The sequence below is a fragment of the Pseudophryne corroboree genome, chromosome 11 (assembly GCF_028390025.1).
Source record: "Pseudophryne corroboree isolate aPseCor3 chromosome 11, aPseCor3.hap2, whole genome shotgun sequence".
Classification (NCBI taxonomy): Eukaryota; Metazoa; Chordata; class Amphibia; order Anura; family Myobatrachidae; genus Pseudophryne; species Pseudophryne corroboree.
This window is the reverse complement of record NC_086454.1, coordinates 307,284,041-307,304,267: the sequence shown is the minus strand read 5'-3', so window position 1 is coordinate 307,304,267 and position 20,227 is coordinate 307,284,041. Positions and strand designations below refer to the sequence as shown.

The 20,227-nt window shown below is 50.4% G+C and overlaps 1 long non-coding RNA gene across 1 annotated transcript in view; it reads left to right on the top strand.

The window, feature by feature from the left end:
• The first annotated feature begins 2,747 nt into the window (after positions 1-2,747).
• LOC134970208 (uncharacterized) overlaps positions 2,748-20,227 on the top strand; it is a 306,588-nt gene continuing 289,108 nt past the window's right edge. The window contains exon 1 of the long non-coding RNA XR_010189720.1: positions 2,748-2,891. This is a non-coding gene — a long non-coding RNA (uncharacterized LOC134970208). The remainder of the gene's footprint in view (positions 2,892-20,227) is intronic.

Here is a 20,227-nt window from a genome sequence, read left to right as displayed (position 1 = left end):
GGGCTTCCAGGCCGGCAGCCCAGGTGCTGTGCTGCGGAGTCAGGGCCTCTGGGGATCTAGGTGCGGCTGTGGTGGGGAGGCACTACTGTGACATCACACGCGGAGGAGGCTTTGGGGGTCAGAGAGTATGCAGCATAGGGAGGGCTATGAAAGCCTTTAGCTGCGCTGCTTTCATACACATCTATGCCGGTGGCTGCAGCAGCTTTTGTTCCACCTGCGCCGCGGCTAGGGAGTGGGGATTGTTGATGCCGGAAGGGGCAGGTGGACTGGCAGCAGGACATAGGGGGTCATTCCGAGTTGATCGCTTACTTGCTATTTTTTGCAGCATTGCGATCACATAGTCGCCGCCTATGGGGGAGTGTATTTTCACTTTGCAAGTGTACGAATGCTTGTGCAGGCGAGCAGTACAAAAAAGTTCTGTGCAGTTTCTGAATAGGTCTGAACTTACTCAGCCGCTGCGATCACTTCAGCCTGTCTGGTCCCGGAATTGACGTCATTTTTCCAACCACTCCCTGAAAACGGTCAGTTGACACCCATAAACGCCTTCTTCCTGTCAATCTTCTTGCGAACGGCTGTGCGAATGGATTATTCAATAAAACCATCAGCCAGCACCGATCCGCTTTGTACCTGTACGATGCGCCTGCGCATTGCGGTGCATACGCATGCGCAGTTTTGCCGAGTTTTGACCTGATCGTAGCACTGCAAAAAATAGCTAGCATGCGATCAGGTCGGAATGACCCCCATAGGACGCTACAGTAAAAGGAATTTGTTTCCCCCTATCTACAGCGCTGAGACTTGCTGCAGATGCAGTGGCATACCCTCCAGCTGCACCTTTTTGGCAGGTACAGTACCTTTTTTTTACGGTCTGTACCGATTTTTGGCTCTGCAAACTTCCATTGAAAGTATAGGAAAAGGGGCGTGGCCACACCACTGTACCCGTGACCACGTCCCCTTTTCGAATTCGTAGCAATTTGTATGTGTACATTGTTGGAGGATATGTTGCTGCAGATGCAGTGGGCCTATTTAGGGGTGTAGACCTGGAGCTGCAGCTCCATCAGCCCCATTGTTAATCCTGCTCTGGGAACACAGCAGTCAAAGGGCAGAGCCTCCCATTGGATGTAACCTGTGTGGGAGGGCGTTTCTCGGCCAATCAGCTGCGGACTGGGTGTGATAGACCTGCTGCTAACCCAATGAGAGCTCCTAGCCACGCCCAGCGTTATACACATAGGCACAGAGTCACAGATCTGGGCTATTATATAGGAGATGTCCACTGTACTAGTAGTGCCCCTTATATAGAGCCCATAGTAGTGATGCCCCTTATGCAATGCCCCCAGTAGCAGTGCCCCTTATGTCCCCAGGAGTGATGCCCCTTATGAAGTGCCCCCTTTACAATGCCCTCATTAGTAGTGCCCCCATTAGTAATGCCCTTAATGGTAATACCCCTGTGTAGTATTGCCCCCAATAGTAATGTTGCCTGTAGTAATGCCCCCAGTCATTTAGCCCCCTGTAGTTTAGCCCCAGTAATTATGCCCCCAGTAGTTTATACCCCAGTGGTAATGCCCCTGCAGTTATGATCCCAGTAGTCTATCCCCCCTGTAGTTTAGCCTCCCAGTGGTAATGCCCCCAGTAGTTTAACCCCTGTAGTTTAGTCCTCATGTAGTTTGCCCCATGTAGTTTAGCCCCCAGTGGTAACGCCCCCTGTAGTTTAGCCCCTGCAGTTATGCCCCCAGTAGTTTAGCCCCCCAGTAGTTTAGCCCCATGTAGTTTGCCCCTGTAGTTTAGCCCCATGTAGTTTGCCCCCAGTAGTCTAGTCCCTGTAGTTATGCCCCCAGTAGTTTAGTCCCATTGTAGTTTAGCCCCCAGTAGTAATGTGCCCCTGTAGTAATGCCCCCCAGTAGCTTGCCCCCTTGTAGTTTGCCACCCCGTAGCTAGCCCCCCAGTAGTTTGCCCCTTGTAGTTAGCCCCCCAGTAGCTTGCCTCCAGTAGATACGCACACATATGTTAAACAAAACACCATACTCACACCAAGCCCCGCTCCCGCGTCCGACCGCTGTGGTCCTTCCGGCGTCCGCTCCTGAGCACTATGAGAGCGCGCACTGACAGAGCCGAAACATGGAGCTCAGTAGTGAGCTCCTGCCTCCGGCTGTCGCTGTGGAGAGAGAGCAGGGTGGACGCTGGTAACACAATCTCAGCGGGCGCCCGGCATCTACCTGCGGTCTCCAAGTGGAACTGACGGAACGCAGTTCCTCCCCATTCCGGCTCACTTTAACCCCTGCATATTATTCCTTTTACCTGGGACGCTCATGGATTACACAGGTTCTGTGGCTGATTAAAACCAGATGAAATGTACGCTTGAAGTCAGCCAGCCACAGAACCTGTGTAATCCATGAGCGTCCCAGGTAAAAGGGATAATATAGACACCCTCAGGGGCGTATCTACCATTTGGCCAGGATGGCACTCGCCAGGGGCGCCCGTAGAAGGGGGGCGCCGCCCGGAGGTGCCACCTGCGGCCAAGTGATAGAGCAGTCCGGATGGGCAGGGAGTGAAGCAAAGGCTGCACAACTTACACGGAGTTTAATCAGCGGCTGGAGGAGACAGAAGCTGTGTGCTGCCCAGTCCTGACTTAAAGTCCTGGCTGCAGCAGTTTCTGCTACAGCTGAATATATCGCTCCCCTCAGCTCCTGCACCTCCGAGTCACTCCCTTCCTCCACTGTTCCCTTGAAAGCAGTTAGCCCCGCCCCCTGGAGGCGGAGATCCAGCCCAGGCCTATGATTACCAGGGCAGTGTGAGGAGGATTACTGGGGGTGCCTGCAAGGAATCACACCGCGGGAGGAGGAGAGACTATGGCTGGAGACTGATGGACAGACCCCTTGAAGTGCTGAGACACCATGGTGAGTCCTTGTCCCAAGAAGTCCGTGACAGCTGTCTGTGTGGAGGAGGGGATATGTGTGGGTGGGAAGTGAGAAAGATGTCAGTATGGGGGGGGGGGGGGGGTTTGATGGATGTGTGTGAGCCTGTGAGGGAGCTGTTGGTGGACAAGGGAGGAAGGGGAGATCTGTGCATGTGACACACACAGTACATCAATACCTGCAAATATCCCACATTTTAGACCCCCCCCAATCATTACAGTAATACCATCCACATAACAATAATCGTTTCTTCTGCACAGTATGTGTGCTGTCAGTGTGTGTGTGTGTGGGGGGGTCGGGGGGTTGAGAGAATTGTCAGTATTGGGACTGGGGCATGTATATATGAGAGCTGTCAGTGTGGAGGGGGGGAAGGGGGAATTGGTGTGATGGAGCTGTCAGTGTGGAAGGGGGGGATTGGTGTGATGGAGGTGTCAGCATGGATGGGAGGAAGGGGGGGATTGGTGTGATGGAGCTGTCAGTGTGGAGGGGAGGAAGGGGGGATTAGTGTGATGGAGGCGTCAGTGTGGAGGGGAGGAAGGGGGGATTAGTGTGATGGAGGCGTCAGTGTGGAGGGGAGGAAGGGGGGATTAGTGTGATGGAGGCGTCAGTGTGGAGGGGAGGAAGGGGGGATTAGTGTGATGGAGGCGTCAGTGTGGAGGGGAGGAAGGGGGGATTAGTGTGATGGAGGTGTCAGTGTGGAGGGGGGGAAGGGGGGATTGGTGTGATGGAGGTGTCGGTGTGGAGGGGAGGAAGGGGGGATTGGTGTGATGGACGTGTCGGTGTGGAGGGGAGGAAGGGGGGATTGATGTGATGGAGGTGTCAGTGTGGAGGGGTGAAGGGGGTGGATTGGTGTGATGGAGCTGCCAGTGTGGAGGGGAGGAAGGGGGGATTGGTGTTATGGAGGTGTCAGTGTGGAGGGGGGGAAGGGGGGATTGGTGTGAGAGAGGTGTCAGCATGGATGGGAGGAAGGGGGGATTGGTGTGATGGAGGTGTCAGTGTGGAGGGGAGGAAGGGGGATTGGTGTGATGGAGGTGTCAGTGTGGAGGGGAGGAAGGGGGATTGGTGTGATGGAGCTGTCAGTGTGGAGGGGAGGAAGGGGGGGGGTGGTGTGATGGAGGTGTCGGTGTGGAGGGGAGGAAGGGGGGATTGGTGTTATGGAGCTGTCAGTGTGGAGGGGAGGAAGGGGGGATTGGTGTGATGGAGGTGTCACTGTGGAGGGGAGGAAGGGGAGATTGGTGTAATGGAGGCGTCAGTGTGGAGGGGGGGGGAGGGGGGATTGGCTAGATGGAGGTGTCAGTGTGGGAGTGGTAAGAGTTGTCAGTGGGGGAGGTATGTTTGTGTTTAGATTTGTGCGTATGAGGGTAATGTGTGTTAGAGAGTTTTCAGGGGGGGGGCACATTGTTCATAATTGTTTTGACAAGAAGAACTACATCTCCCAGCATCTACAGCGTGCTGGAGATGCTGATAAGCTTTATCAAAAAGTTTAAAACGCTTATTGCTTTTAAAACTGGGTGGTTAATAAGGGAGAGCTGTACAGTACGGCATTTTTCCAGTGCATATGTTTGCCAGTTGAGCTGCCACATTTCCCTGAACCACCCCCAAATGTAATTGCACCCACCTCCGTCCTCCTAGAGGGAGATAGTTACAGCTGTTATACTAATAGTGGGTTGTTGAATGTAGGCCCTCATTCTGAGTTGTTCGCTCGCAAGCTGCTTTTAGCAGCATTGCACACGCTAAGCCGCCGCCTACTGGGAGTGAATCTTAGCGTCTTAAAATTACGAACGAAAGATTCTCAATATTGCGATTACACACCTCTTAGCAGTGTCAGAGTAGCTCCAGACTTACTCGGCATCTGCGATCAGTTCAGTGCTTGTCGTTCCTGGTTTGACGTCACAAACACACCCAGCGTTCGCCCAGACACTCCTCCGTTTCTCCAGCCACTCCTGCGTTTTTCCTGGAAACGGTAGCGTTTTTTCGCACACACCCATAAAACGGCCTGTTTCCGCCCAGTAACACCCACTTCCTGTCAATCACATTACGATCACCAGAACGATGAAAAAGCCGTGAGTAAAATTCCTAACTACATAACAAATTTACTTTGCGCAGTCGCAGTGCGGACATTGCGCATGCACATTAGCGACTAATCGCTCCGTTGCGAGAAAAGAAGTCAACAGTACTTATGTCGACACTACAATGCCAGCACCAGATTCCCAACTCAGTTCTAAGGCTGCTTAAAGTATTTTTCCCTATCCTACCACTCACTACTAGACACCTACCTCCACCCCTCCACGCGCGCACACGCACACACACACGCACGTACGTAGAAGTGAGCCAGTGGAGAAATTTCCCCATCAACCAATCAGCAGCTCTGTATAATTTAATAGTATGCAAATTATAGATGTTACTTCAGTGCTGATTGGTTGCCATGGGCACTTCTCCACTGGCTCACTTCTCCGCTCTTATCACTGCTTAGTAAATGTACCCCTTAGACTCTCTCCTCTGTCTAGACTGCAGTGGTTCCCAAACTCGGTACTCGACAGTTCCAGGTCACCTGTGGATTTTTAAAATGTGGCAGTTGGTGATACACAGTACACATGCCGTGTGACATGGAAAACGTGACTTGTTAGGGATCCTTCAGGACCGAGTTTGAGAACCACTGATCTAGCGTGTCAGTGTCTGTTGTCCACTGTATCCTTTGTCTTATTTTTCGCAGTATTTCTCTGTCTCTGATGTAGTGCAGAGAGGTAGTACAGTGATGTTTTACAGTGTAGTGTAACCTATAGAAAGGTCAGCAATTAGTGTAGGGTGTAGAGGCGTCAGTGATGTAGTGTAGGGAGGTCGGTTATGTAGTGTAGGGTGTAGAGGCGTCAGTGATGTAGTGTAGGGAGGTCAGTTATGTAGTGTAGGGTGTAGAGGCGTCAGTGATGTAGTGCAGGGTGTAGAGGCATCAGTGATGTAGTATAGGGTGTAGAGAAGTCAGTGATGTAGTGTAGGGAGGTCAGTTATGTAGTGTAGGGTGTAGAGGCGTCAGTGATGTAGTGTAGCGTGTAGAGGCATCAGTGATGTAGTATAGGGTGTAGAGAAGTCAGTGATGTAGTGTAGGATATAGAGGGGTCAGTAAATATACTAATCCCAAGTACTTACTACACTTATTAAATTAAAACACAAACTGCAGGAAAAAGTATGCAATCTGGGTCAAAGAAAAAATGCAAAGGGCAGAGGTTAATAAGAGTGACCAACGCCATGCCTTGCGCCACATAGCATTATGTTAAACTGAGATGTTCCATAGTCTGGGGTGGGTGGGACACCATGACACATAGTCTGGGGCAGGCAGGTTAGCTAGCCTATAGAAGTCTGTTGATAGAGGTTGGGGGGGGGGGGGGGGGACTGATCCAGTGAGGGTAGGCCGGGGAGGCAGAGCCTCACCTGTTATACTCGAGTATTCTCCAGTTTTTTTTTTACTATAAATAACATATATAGGGTAACAAAATATGTACAACCATGTTTCATGCCCACATGAACCCTACGGTTCATATGGGATGTGAGTCTTCGCATCCACCCCCTGCGATTAGCCATAGCTGCCCCCCCCCCCCCCCCCTGAGTTTTAGCCCTAGCCACCTACCCAGGGTGGTTAGGGTAGGGGGCAGAGGAGGGGTAAATTAATTACCTTGTCCTCTGTCAGCATTCTAAAAATCACAATGTCGCAGTTTGTCATCTGACCGCCTGCATCCCGAACATCATCATTTCCTAACACACCCATTCATATATGTGTATGTAACTCTGGCTCTGATACTAGCCAGTGCCTCCTCAGCCACTGACCTCACCGCACCTCGCTGGGCAGTTCATGATCCAATGCTGCTTGTTTTCCTGTCTGCTGTTGCTACCAGCCAGTTCCCGTTGACAGTGAGTCCCAAACAGCAATGTTTGGCAGCATTTGTGGGATGCAGTTGGTGTGGCCCCCCTATTTCAAATTGGGGGGGGGGGGGGCGCCGGGCCCTTACTTTGTTAGGGGCTCTCGGACCCCTAGATACACCCCTGGACACCCTATATAATACATAGATGATTTAGTTATTGTGCTCTATAACTAAAGCAGACCACTTGTCCACTTAAATGGATATTATTAGAAAAACTATTACGTAGACTGTATTGAAATGACGGCTACCATTCAAATCCCAGTGTCCATTTAAATATACACCAAATAATGTTGAAATTTTACGTCCGTTGGCAGCACCGGCTTGTAAAGGTCGCTGTGAGTTTGAAAGATGGGTTTGCCTGGAAAGATCGCCATGAAGTGAGGATCCCCCTTTTCAAGTAAAGTGACGTACTGTGTTAATTGAGTTTCTGCAAAATTACTGACTTTCAAAGCCCTACATGACTGGGCCCAAGGTACCTGAAACAGCTTCTGACTCCATACTGCCCCACTGTCACAAAACGGAGGTTTACAGCGCTTCCCAGTCGCACTTTGACCTACGTGCGGCGCAGTCCAAGCGCTGTCCGCCATTCGCTGGTCCATCCGGCGTCCCACGCTGTCAGTCACAGCATCCATCTCAGGATAGTTAGGCTTCAGCTCCTTCACCGGCCTGCTAGGCCGCAGTCCACTCTGAAGTCAAGCCTGCAGTACTGCATGTTACTTCCTGATCAGCTGACTCTACAGAGAACTCTCCAACCAGGTAGTATTTCCCTGACATGTGATCCCTTCAGCCTATCACCAGAGAGCAAGGGGTATACAGTATATTCCAGCTCCAAGCACTGGGAAGTTGTCAGTGCTTTGTTGTCCTAAAGCCTGTAGAGAGCTCCTGTAATAGCCTGCATAGCTGGTTATCTCATCTCCAGGATATCTGCAAACGTGCACTGCTGGTGATCTTATCTCCATGATATCTGCAAACCTGCACTGCTGGTGATCTCATCTTCAGGATATCTGCAAACCTGCACCACTGGTAATTTCATCTCCAGTATATCTGCAAACCTGCATCGCTGGATATCTCATCTCCAGTATATCTGCAAACCTGCACCGCTAGTTATCTCATCTCCAGTATATCTGCAAACCTGCACCGCTGGTCAATACAATTTCCAGTATATCTACAAGCCTGCATCACTGAGTATCCAGCTACTGTATCTAGCTATCCTGAACTGGTTCAATCCCAGCTTCCAGCTAGCCAGCTATCCTGACCTGCTGGTTCAATGCCAGCTATCCTGAACTGCTGGTTCAATCCCAGCTTCCAGCTATCCTGTACTGCTGGTTCAATCCCAGCTTCCAGCTATCCTGTACTGCTGGTTCAATCCCAGCTTCCAGCTATCCTGTACTGCTGGTTCAATCCCAGCTTCCAGCTATCCTGTACTGCTGGTTCAATCCCAGTTTCCAGCTATCCTGTACTGCTGGTTCAATCCCAGCTTCCAGCTATCCTGTACTGCTGGTTCAATCCCAGCTTCCAGCTATCCTGTACTGCTGGTTCAATCCCAGTTTCCAGCTATCCTGTACTGCTGGTTCAATCCCAGCTTCCAGCTATCCTGTACTGCTGGTTCAATCCCAGCTTCCAGCTATCAATTTCTACCACATGTCACTCAACTATCATTGCACTGGTATCCCCAGTGTTCTAGTTTCCTGTAGTTGTACAAACACCTTTGGCCAGCCATAGACTTTACCCAAACCTGCCACGCCTGTATGAGCAGGTCATATATGAAGCCTGCATTATTCTTTCCCCGGGAATCCAGCCAACTAGCTACTAGACCTCATCTGGTTCCACAAGTACCAACAACCGTGACACCCACTCGCTTACTGTGATCTGTAGATTAAGGATTTTTAGCAGTACTTAGTCTCCCATAATCCATCTGGGGGTCGAGCTTTTAGCCATGCGGCTTCAACTCTATGGAACTCACTTCCCTGCACAGTGCTAGAGGCCTCAACTATAGAATCCTTCAAAAACGGACTCAAGACTTTCCTGTATACTCCAGTATTCCCTTGGTATCCATTTAGTATCTCCATACTCTCTGTATCTTGTGAAAAGCTTTTCTGTACTATATTATGTTCATTATCTCTGTTAAGCACCTTGAGTCTTATTGGAGAAAGAGCTATATGTAAATAAAATGATTATTATCATTGTTGTTATTATTATTATTATTATTATTATTATTATTATTAAAATAGTAATGTGAGCAGTAATTGAAATTGCTACAGTATCAAAATATCGAATTACAACGAATCACAGCGTTTTGGTGTATGAGCTACAACGCATAACGGGCCTAATTCAGACCTGATTGCAAAAGCAAAATCTTTCTCTAATGGGCAAAACCATGTGCACTGCATGGGGAGGGGGGAGGGGAGGGGGGTTATTGGCAGATATAACATGCAGAGAGTTAGATTTGGGTGGGTTATATTGTTTCTGTGCAGGGTAAATACTGGCTGCTTTATTTTTACACTGCAATTTAGATTTACTTTGAACACACCCCACCCAAATCTAACTCTCTCTGCACATGTTACATCTGCCCCACCTGCAGTGCAACATGGTTTTGACCATTAGAGAAAAATGTTCCTGTTGCAATTAGGTCTGAATTAGGCCCAACATACCATACTATAATTTATGTACTAAAAACTACTACTAACAAAAGTGAAACCTGGGTTTTCTTTTTTTTTTTTAAATCAAGCATCCCCAGTAATGTAATTTGGTCTGGCCCAACCCCTCCAGTCATACAGTGGATGGTGTAACTATTTATAACCTTACATGTCTGCCAAATATTGTGCTGCTTGTAGAAGAGCTCATTAAGATACGTCGCCCTATATTTGTCGGAGGCTTAATACCTTATTCATCCTCGTATTCTCCTTTAGTGATTAAGATGGCCTCCTGCGGTGGGCTGTGCGCTGCAAATCACTCAGATGTGGCACTGAATGACTCTTGTTCCATAATGATTCAACACTGAGGATCCAGCAGAGTGTCAGGAGGGTCACGCCTTGTGGAATATGTGACACTGGTAACCTACTTTTAAAAGGAAGTTTGGACTGGAAAATTGTGCAAAGCAAGTCAGGTGTATGAGCTCAGTGGTTAAAACACACCTCTATACAGTAGGTTTAAAACGAGCGCTAAATTATGCGTGTAGAAAGTGAGTGTGGCACCTGTAAAAAAGAATAATGATTAATACTTAAAAACTTCTGTTTACAGCTCTTTTGAGAAATGGTTAGGTTGGTGGTATCCAGATATAGATGTAAAAGTCCGGAATCTAACTGCCCCTAACTTACCCACGGGGATTCCTCAGCCGTTGGTATTATCGCTGTGAGGGCTGTCCGTGGCCGGCTTTGTGAGTCGCGGCTCTCACCGCTGCGTCCAGCGGGAGAAGGATGTTGTAGAAAAGCCGGAAATAGCGACGTCAGTTCGAGTCCGCAAAGCGGCGTAGATGTTCTTGTCTGTGATACCACTTGTCCACCAACGCGTTTCGTGTTGTTCAGAGCACTTTTTCAAGGTCTGGGATACCAACAGCCAGAATCCCTGTATTTTCTCCCTACCCCTAATCCTAACACACCCTTCCTGCAGTCTAACCTTAACTGTCCCCCACTTCACCCCAAATCCTAACCCTAAGTGTCAGTAGCCAATGACTGGTGCTGTGGGCGGGACTCTGCGCCATTCCCTCAGCGGTAATTCCTTCTACATCTCCTTCACCACACTAAACAACCCCCCGCGACACCCACCAGACCCCTGCTGCACCCGCCGGAGATCCCACCGCACATTGGCGTTTCTATAATGGGTGCAATGGGTGCAGTGCACACGGGCCCCTGGGTTCAGGGAGGGGGACCCATTTTAATACTTACCTTTCCGGAGTCCAGCACTGGGAGCTGCAATCACGGTGGAAATCACCACCAAAATGGCCGTCGCGCATGCGCGGTAGCCAAATTGGTCTCCGGATCATGGCAGGCGCCATGTTTCTGGAGACCTGCGCATGCCCAGTAGCCTCCAGCACAATGCCGGAGTCTACAGCGTCGTACAGAGGAGGGGGCCCACCCGGAGGTGCACACAGGCCCCCTCCTCTGTAGAAATGCCCCTGCCACCGCAACACTCCTAACCATTGATGATGATAATAATAATAATAGTAATAATCTTATTTATACAGCACTTCTCTCACCCAATTGCACTGAAAGTGCTTTACATTTGCATTTTATAAAAACAAGATACAAAATAAACGTACACATTAATAGACAACAGAGAAGAAAGCGAAACATTTGGGCATACCTCCCAACATCTAGAGCTATGGATGCGTGGCTCTTTTGCGCAGCCGATAGGGGTTCGTGGCTTATTGAAGAGGGGGCGTGGATTAGTGGGAGTGGCGCGATCGTGAGCTGCTGGCATGCCCCCAGTCCCCCTCTCTCCCGTTATTAGATGCTGTGCGCGTAAGCAGGACAGTGAGTGACAGGAGCCTCCCAACTGGCCCCCCTCCCCTCCACAGACACTGAGGCCTGCGGGTGGGACAGCGGGACAGTCCCAAAAAAAGAGACTGTCCCGCGAAAATCGGGACAGTTGTGAGGTATGCAGGGCTTAAAGTGGTCCTGGTGAGGTGGTGGAACTCATGGAGGAGGACCATGGAGGCACCAGGACCTGAGACAGGAGTAGGTGGCTGCAGCTCATCAGCAACACTAGTGCCGCCTGTATCATCGATTGACGCAGATGATGGGGTGGGTTTTTCTGTTGGAATTACTGTGCAGGGCAATGGAGATGGTGGGACTAGTTCCCCCTACCAATACAGGGAGTGGAACTCAGTTCCACCTCGTTCCCCCCCACTTTAACCCCTGGAGGTATGTTTGGGTGGTTTATTCTTGGGGGTGTTAGAAACTAAAGGTGCATTATTAACGGGGCGTGGCCTAGCGGGACATGGAGTAGCAGCTCGGCGTGAGTGCTCTCCACTCTCCTATATCCGTTTGTAACATCCTGTGGGGTCCCCCCCGAGCCCATCTTACCCTATCTGGTGGGGGAAGAGGCCGAGCCACTGTGGAGCTACAGAGGGCCGCCGGACGAGTGCTGGCTGCTGGGGATTCGAGCGCCGCGTCTCCTCTTCTCCTCTCTCCTGGCCTCCTAAGATGGCGCCGTGACTTCCGGTCCCAGCTCTCCAGCGTTCCCTTGCTGTGTGCGCCGCGCGGGACCCGCTCTCACCGGGTAATGCCGCTTTGACCTGCCGGAGCCTGCTCACCAACCTCATACACGGACCCAGCGCTGCAGTGAGCTGTGTCACCCGCGACCCCCCCTCTCCTCCCCTGTGCAACCTGTGTGCAACAGAGCCTGGGGCTGCCTGGGTGAATTGCTTTATATAGGGGTCGTGCTCCTTTTCTCTGGATCCCTGCTGTACGCTCTCCTGGATCTGCTCTGGCCTGCTATATGGTCCTCTGAGGTACTGTGATTCTCTCCTCCTGCTTCAAGTGTGTGCATACATTAATTTTATCCTGGGCTCTACAATCTCTGCGCTACTGCTGGGCCTTCACTGGGCTACTGATCCTGATTTATTCTAATATATCTAAAAATGGTGAAGAATCATCACAAATCTGCTGAAGCCCGGCTTGCCCAGTACTCGCATACTCCTGGAAGGCATACAGCGACGCCGGCTAGGGGTGGGGAGACCCCCCCCCCACCGGTGTCCCCCAGTCAATCATCCTCCTCTGGTAATGCTTCTGATGATGTGCTGCAAAAAGTGTTGGAAGCCTTGGCGGCTAGCGAATCCCGTCTCTCTGACAAGATAGGCCGGGTACAGGCTGACCTGACCATAATCCATCATGATATCCAAAAAGTGAGAGAACGGGTCGGAGAAGTTGAGACCCGAACATCTACGCTGGAGGATAAGATCTCACCGCTTAGCTCCCGTGTTACTGCCATTGATGGTCAGCTGTCTGATATAAAAGGCAAGATGCTAGATATGGAGGGCAGACTGAGGAGGAATAATGTCCGTTTTGTGAAGCTCCCGGAGAAGGAGGAGGGTAATGCCCCGGAGCAGTTCGTTGAATCTTGGTTGAAAAATTATTTTGGGGCTGACTCCTTTACGCCTTTCTTCACAAAGCAAGTCAGGTGTATGAGCTCAGTGGTTAAACACACCTCTATACAGTAGGTTTAAAACGAGCGCTAAATTATGCGTGTAGAAAGTGAGTGTGGCACCTGTAAAAACGAATAATGATTAATACTTAAAAACTTCTGTTTACAGCTCTTTTGAGAAATGGTTAGGTTGGTGGTATCCAGATATAGATGTAAAAGTCCGGAATCTAACTGCCCCTAACTTACCCACGGGGATTCCTCAGCCTTTGGTATTATCGCTGTGAGGGCTGTCCGTGGCCGGCTTTGTGAGTCGCGGCTCTCACCGCTGCGTCCAGCGGGAGAAGGATGTTGTAGAAAAGCCGGAAATAGCGACGTCAGTTCGAGTCCGCAAAGCGGCGTAGATGTTCTTGTCTGTGATACCACTTGTCCACCAACGCGTTTCGTGTTGTTCAGAGCACTTTTTCAAGGTCTGGGATACCAACAGCCAGAATCCCTGTATTTTCTCCCTACCCCTAATCCTAACACACCCTTCCTGCAGTCTAACCTTAACTGTCCCCCACTTCACCCCAAATCCTAACCCTAAGTGTCAGTAGCCAATGACTGGTGCTGTGGGCGGGACTCTGCGCCATTCCCTCAGCGGTAATTCCTTCTACATCTCCTTCACCACACTAAACAACCCCCCGCGACACCCACCAGACCCCTGCTGCACCCGCCGGAGATCCCACCGCACATTGGCGTTTCTATAATGGGTGCAATGGGTGCAGTGCACACGGGCCCCTGGGTTCAGGGAGGGGGACCCATTTTAATACTTACCTTTCCGGAGTCCAGCACTGGGAGCTGCAATCACGGTGGAAATCACCACCAAAATGGCCGTGGCGCATGCGCGGTAGCCAAATTGGTCTCCGGATCATGCCGGAGTCTACAGCGTCGTACAGAGGAGGGGGCCCACCCGGAGGTGCACACAGGCCCCCTCCTCTGTAGAAATGCCCCTGCCACCGCAACACTCCTAACCATTGATGATGATAATAATAATAGTAATAATCTTATTTATACAGCACTTCTCACCCAATTGCACTGAAAGTGCTTTACATTTGCATTTTATAAAAACAAGATACAAAATAAACGTACACATTAATAGACAACAGAGAAGAAAGCGAAACATTTGGGCATACCTCCCAACATCTAGAGCTATGGATGCGTGGCTCTTTTGCGCAGCCGATAGGGGTTCGTGGCTTATTGAAGAGGGGGCGTGGATTAGTGGGAGTGGCGCGATCGTGAGCTGCTGGCATGCCCCCAGTCCCCCTCTCTCCCGTTATTAGATGCTGTGCGCGTAAGCAGGACAGTGAGTGACAGGAGCCTCCCAACTGGCCCCCCTCCCCTCCACAGACACTGAGGCCTGCGGGTGGGACAGCGGGACAGTCCCAAAAAAAGAGACTGTCCCGCGAAAATCGGGACAGTTGTGAGGTATGCAGGGCTTAAAGTGGTCCTGGTGAGGTGGTGGAACTCATGGAGGAGGACCATGGAGGCACCAGGACCTGAGACAGGAGTAGGTGGCTGCAGCTCATCAGCAACACTAGTGCCGCCTGTATCATCGATTGACGCAGATGATGGGGTGGGTTTTTCTGTTGGAATTACTGTGCAGGGCAATGGAGATGGTGGGACTAGTTCCCCCTACCAATACAGGGAGTGGAACTCAGTTCCACCTCGTTCCCCCCCACTTTAACCCCTGGAGGTATGTTTGGGTGGTTTATTCTTGGGGGTGTTAGAAACTAAAGGTGCATTATTAACGGGGCGTGGCCTAGCGGGACATGGAGTAGCAGCTCGGCGTGAGTGCTCTCCACTCTCCTATATCCGTTTGTAACATCCTGTGGGGTCCCCCCCGAGCCCATCTTACCCTATCTGGTGGGGGAAGAGGCCGAGCCACTGTGGAGCTACAGAGGGCCGCCGGACGAGTGCTGGCTGCTGGGGATTCGAGCGCCGCGTCTCCTCTTCTCCTCTCTCCTGGCCTCCTAAGATGGCTCCGTGACTTCCGGTCCCAGCTCTCCAGCGTTCCCTTGCTGTGTGCGCCGCGCGGGACCCGCTCTCACCGGGTAATGCCGCTTTGACCTGCCGGAGCCTGCTCACCAACCTCATACATGGACCCAGCGCTGCAGTGAGCTGTGTCACCCGCGACCCCCCGTCTCCTCCCCTGTGCTGCCTGTGTGCAACAGAGCCTGGGGCTGCCTGGGTGAATTGCTTTATATAGGGGTCGTGCTCCTTTTCTCTGGATCCCTGCTGTACGCTCTCCTGGATCTGCTCTGGCCTGCTATATGGTCCTCTGAGGTACTGTGATTCTCTCCTCCTGCTTCAAGTGTGTGCAGACATTAATTTTATCCTGGGCTCTACAATCTCTGCGCTACTGCTGGGCCTTTACTGGGCTACTGATCCTGATTTATTCTAATATATCTAAAAATGGTGAAGAATCATCACAAATCTGCTGAAGCCCGGCTTGCCCAGTACTCGCATACTCCTGGAAGGCATACAGCGACGCCGGCTAGGGGTGGGGAGACCCCCCCACCGGTGTCCCCCAGTCAATCATCCTCCTCTGGTGATGATTCTGATGATGTGCTGCAAAAAGTGTTGGAAGCCTTGGCGGCTAGCGAATCCCGTCTCTCTGACAAGATAGGCCAGGTACAGGCTGACCTGACCATAATCCATCATGATATCCAAAAAGTGAGAGAACGGGTCGGAGAAGTTGAGACCCGAACATCTACGCTGGAGGATAAGATCTCACCGCTTAGCTCCCGTGTTACTGCCATTGATGGTCAGCTGTCTGATATAAAAGGCAAGATGCTAGATATGGAGGGCAGACTGAGGAGGAATAATGTCCGTTTTGTGGGGCTCCCGGAGAAGGAGGAGGGTAATGCCCCGGAGCAGTTCGTTGAATCTTGGTTGAAAAATTATTTTGGGGCTGACTCCTTTACGCCTTTCTTCACAGTTGAACGGGCTCACAGAATCCCTTTCCGCCCGTTGCCACCGGGTGCGCCACCGCGTACACTCATAGCGAAATTCCTCCATTACCGAGATCGGGATACTGTTCTATCTCTGGCGCGCACCAAGGGTCCCCTGTTGTGGAACGGCTCCAAAATCTCCGTGTTTCCGGACTTTGCGCTGGAGGTGCAAAAGGACCGTGCACAATTTGTTCCGATTAAAAGACGCCTCAGGGAACTCAATCTACAATATGCAATGCTTTTTCCTTCTAGGCTAAGGGTGGTGGCGGACGGAGAAACAAAATTCTTTGCTACACCTCAGGACGCTGCCCTGTGGCTGGATCGCTGGGCCCCGGCCAGGCGGGCGCTTGCTCCTGATTCTTAATGTCTGATATATCCTTATGTTTCAGCTGGTGTTTCTTACAGATATCCGCGTGACAGCATGTTACCCGGATAATGCTACGTTGCCTCTGCTAATGTTTATTTCTCATATAACTGATGTTTATGTCTAGGGCTCGGGGATGGGTCTCCACACTTTTCTTATGTGGGGGTGGGAGACCTACGCCCTTGTCTTTGGTCATTTCATTCATTGCCCTTTTATGTTGGTATAGTTTGTTTTTTCTTTGTTAAGGGGAACAGTTTATTGGGACAAGGTATGCCTCAGTTCGGGTGGGTATACAGGGAGGGGGGGCAGGACGGGAGGGATTGTATTTTGTTATTTGTTTGTTTTTTTTCTTTTCATGTATGTGTTGCAGACGCTATGGGTTCTTTGATTTTTTTTTACTTCATCTAGTATTGGTGTTGCTGGCCTGTCGGGGATACGCGATCAAATATTTAGTTTTGCCTTGACTGATGGCCTCTAATCAACTTAAATTTCTGTCCTGGAATGTCCGGGGGCTGAACGACAAAGTCAAACGCTCACTAGTGCTTCGTCACTTTAAACAATATGGTGCGGATATTATCTGCCTCATGGAGACCCATCTGGTGGGGTCAAAAGTCCTGGCTCTTAAGAAACCCTGGGTGGGCTGGGCATACCACTCCACCCATACGTCGCATTCGCGGGGTGTGTCAATGCTAATCCGAAGGTCGGTCCCGTTTGTCCTTGATCAGGTCCAATTGGACCAGTGGGGCAGATATGTCTTTCTAAAATGTCAAGTTTACTCTATGTCTTTGCTTATCCTGGCTGTTTATATACCACCCCCCTATTCCCCGATGGGTTTTCAGAAAGGCAGCCGAGTTTATTACGCTATATCCGAATGTTGCTATAGTTTGTCTTGGCGACTTCAATAACGTCATTGACCATGCTTCAGATAGAACTAGACGGTCTCCGGATGCTCCTGTGGTGTGCAAGAGGGACTTTGCACTACTGGTGGACAGTCTGGGCCTGGTCGATGCGTGGAGAGTCCGCCATCCTGGCATACGACAGTATACTTGCTTTTCTCCTACCTACTTATCCTTCTCCAGGATAGATTTGGCCCTCACCTCTAAAGGCCTGCTGCCAAGGTTGATTGATGTTCAGTATGCTACCAGGGGCATTTCAGATCATTCCCCGGTAATTCTTTGTTTAGACATGGGGAATGTTAGGGGGGCTCGGTTTTGGAGGTTTAATTCCTTTTGGCTGGCTCAGATGGGCACCAGTGCGGAGCTGGTGGCGATGTGGGAGGCCTTGCTGGAAAATCAGGGCTCGGTGTCTAACACAGTTTTATGGGATGCCTTTAAGGCATATGTCCGTGGCACCCTGATCAAAACAGTGGCTGTTTTAAAATCTGGTTATGCCCAGGGTGAGCGTGACCTTGAGGCAGGATGTAGGCGGCTGGAGCTTCAGTATATAGCCGAAGGTCTTGACACTACGAGGGAGAGGTGGTTGCTTGCGCAGGCTGAATGTCGCGACTGCTTGGCTGATAAGGCTAAGTACCGTCTACTTTATGCCCAACACACGTACTATGCAACGGGTGACAGGCCTGGTAGCTTTATGGCAACATTGGCGGGTGCGGACAGGGCATCTAATACTGTGCCTGTAATTTGTACCAGTGATGATGTGACCCATTTTAATACTCCTGATATTGTGGGGGACTTCGTAGATTACTATAGACGACTGTATAGCTCAAGACTCACCCACACAGTGTCGGAAATAGAGATGTATTTAGCTGATATTCCATTACCCACGCTGTCCCAGGACGCTATAACGTTTTTGGACTCCCCCTTAACGCTGACTGAGGTGGAATCTGCTGTTAATTCCTTTCCCCGTGGGAAGACCCCGGGTCTTGATGGATTGCCCATGGAACTTTATAAAAAACACTTACCTTTTTATGGCCCTAAACTCCTTGATATATATAATGACTTATTTATGCAGGGTAGGTTGCCTGACTCTATGGCAGAAGCCCTAATTATAGTACTCCCTAAACCAGACAAAGACCCAACACGAGTCGAATCTTATCGTCCAATTTCCTTGTTAACAACTGACGTTAAGATCTTAGCTAAAATACTGGCGACAAGGCTCAATGCTGTGATTCTTCAATTGATACATGAGGACCAATCAGGGTTCATGCCGAGCCGGTCCACTTTACCTAATTTACGTAGACTCTATACGCACCTCCAGGCCCCTGATGAGGGGTCCTGCTCCTCAGCTATTGTTTCTCTGGACGCTGCTAAGGCGTTTGATTCAGTGGAGTGGGGCTTCTTGTGGGGGACATTGGACCGATTTGGTATTGGACCTATTTTAAAAAAAATGGGTTCAGCTGCTTTACTCTGCACCCAAGGCTAGGGTTTCTGTTAACGGTCACATATCCTCCTCTTTCTCTCTACAAAGAGGGACGAGACAGGGTTGTCCATTGTCCCCGATCCTATTTGCTTTGGCCATAGAGCCCTTGGCCTGTATTATTAGATCCTCCTCGCGGGTGGCGGGCTTCCGGTTGGGTGGTAGGACAGACAAAATTGCTCTTTACGCAGATGATATTCTGTTGTTTGTATCTGATTACTTTATCAATATGCCTCATATTTTGGAAGTAATTGACACTTTTGGGAGATTCTCCGGGTTGTCCATTAATTGGGACAAGTCCTGTGTCCTTCCGCTTAGAGGCCCCTGTCCTGCCTGCCCTCCAGGGGACCTGCAGCTTCGTTGGGTTGACTCTTTTAAATACTTGGGGGTATGGATCACCAACCGGTCCTCGCAATTTATTGATCTGAATATACGTCCCCAAATGGACTATCTATGGTCTCGTGTTAGGGTGTGGAGTAAACTGCCTCTTACTGTCACAGGCAGGATTAACCTCATTAAAATGGTTGTATTACCTAAAATGCTGTACGTCCTGCAACATTCCCCTGTATATCTCCCCCAGAGATTATTTGGTACTATAGATGGTCTCTTGTTATCACTGGTATGGGCCAACCGTAGAGCTCAGATTAAATTAGATACTCTAACTAGACCTCGGGACTCGGGTGGACTGGCCCTTCCTAAAATTAGATTCTATTACTTAGCGGCTCAGTTATTCCACCTAATTCCTTGGGTCTCAGACACGTCTGGAGATTTACTAATCTCTACTGTATTACTAGCATCTGGAATCACTTTGTCACCCCTGCAGCTTCTACTTTGTGATAATGTTGCACTCCTTAAGATGCCGTTGGTTAAACAAGCGATTATGGTATGGAGGCAGGTACATTCTATGTTGGGGGGGGGGGGGGATGGGATCCTGACACCCCATTGATGCACACTTGTGCTCTCACTCATTTCACGTCCCTACAAATGGGATCGGTATGGGGATGCTGGGGTGTTTGCTCCCTCAATCATTTGTACTCCTCGGGCACATTTATTTATTTTGGACAACTGCAGCTTGAGTTTAATACACCCACATCCCATTATTATAGATATATTCAGCTTCGCCACGCATGCGCGTCTCAGTTTAGCGCTGCTCCACCTCTCCTTCGGAAGTCACCGGTTCACCTGCTCCTGGCTGATACTCTAGGCTCTGGGACTGTTTCTGGTCTCTACTCCGCTCTGCTCGGTGCCCATCACTCTGACAGTCTTTCACACCTTAAATGTAAATGGGCAGCTGATTTGGGACCGGTTACCCTAGATACCTGGGAGGAGGCCTTCGGGACCTCACGTGCTACTACTACCTCGGCTCGTTTTCAGCAGATACATTTGTTTATATTGCATCGAGTCTATATCACTCCCGCCCGTCTTGTTAGCATAGGGGGGCGGAGTGACTCTAGGTGCCCGAAGTGCGTCTCTCCGTACGGTGCCTTCTGGCATCTATTGTGGGCTTGCCCAGTGGTGCAGGACTTTTGGCGGGCGGTGACACGGTTGGTGGCCTCTACGGGAATCCCTCTTGACGTGTTTACCCCCCTGGTG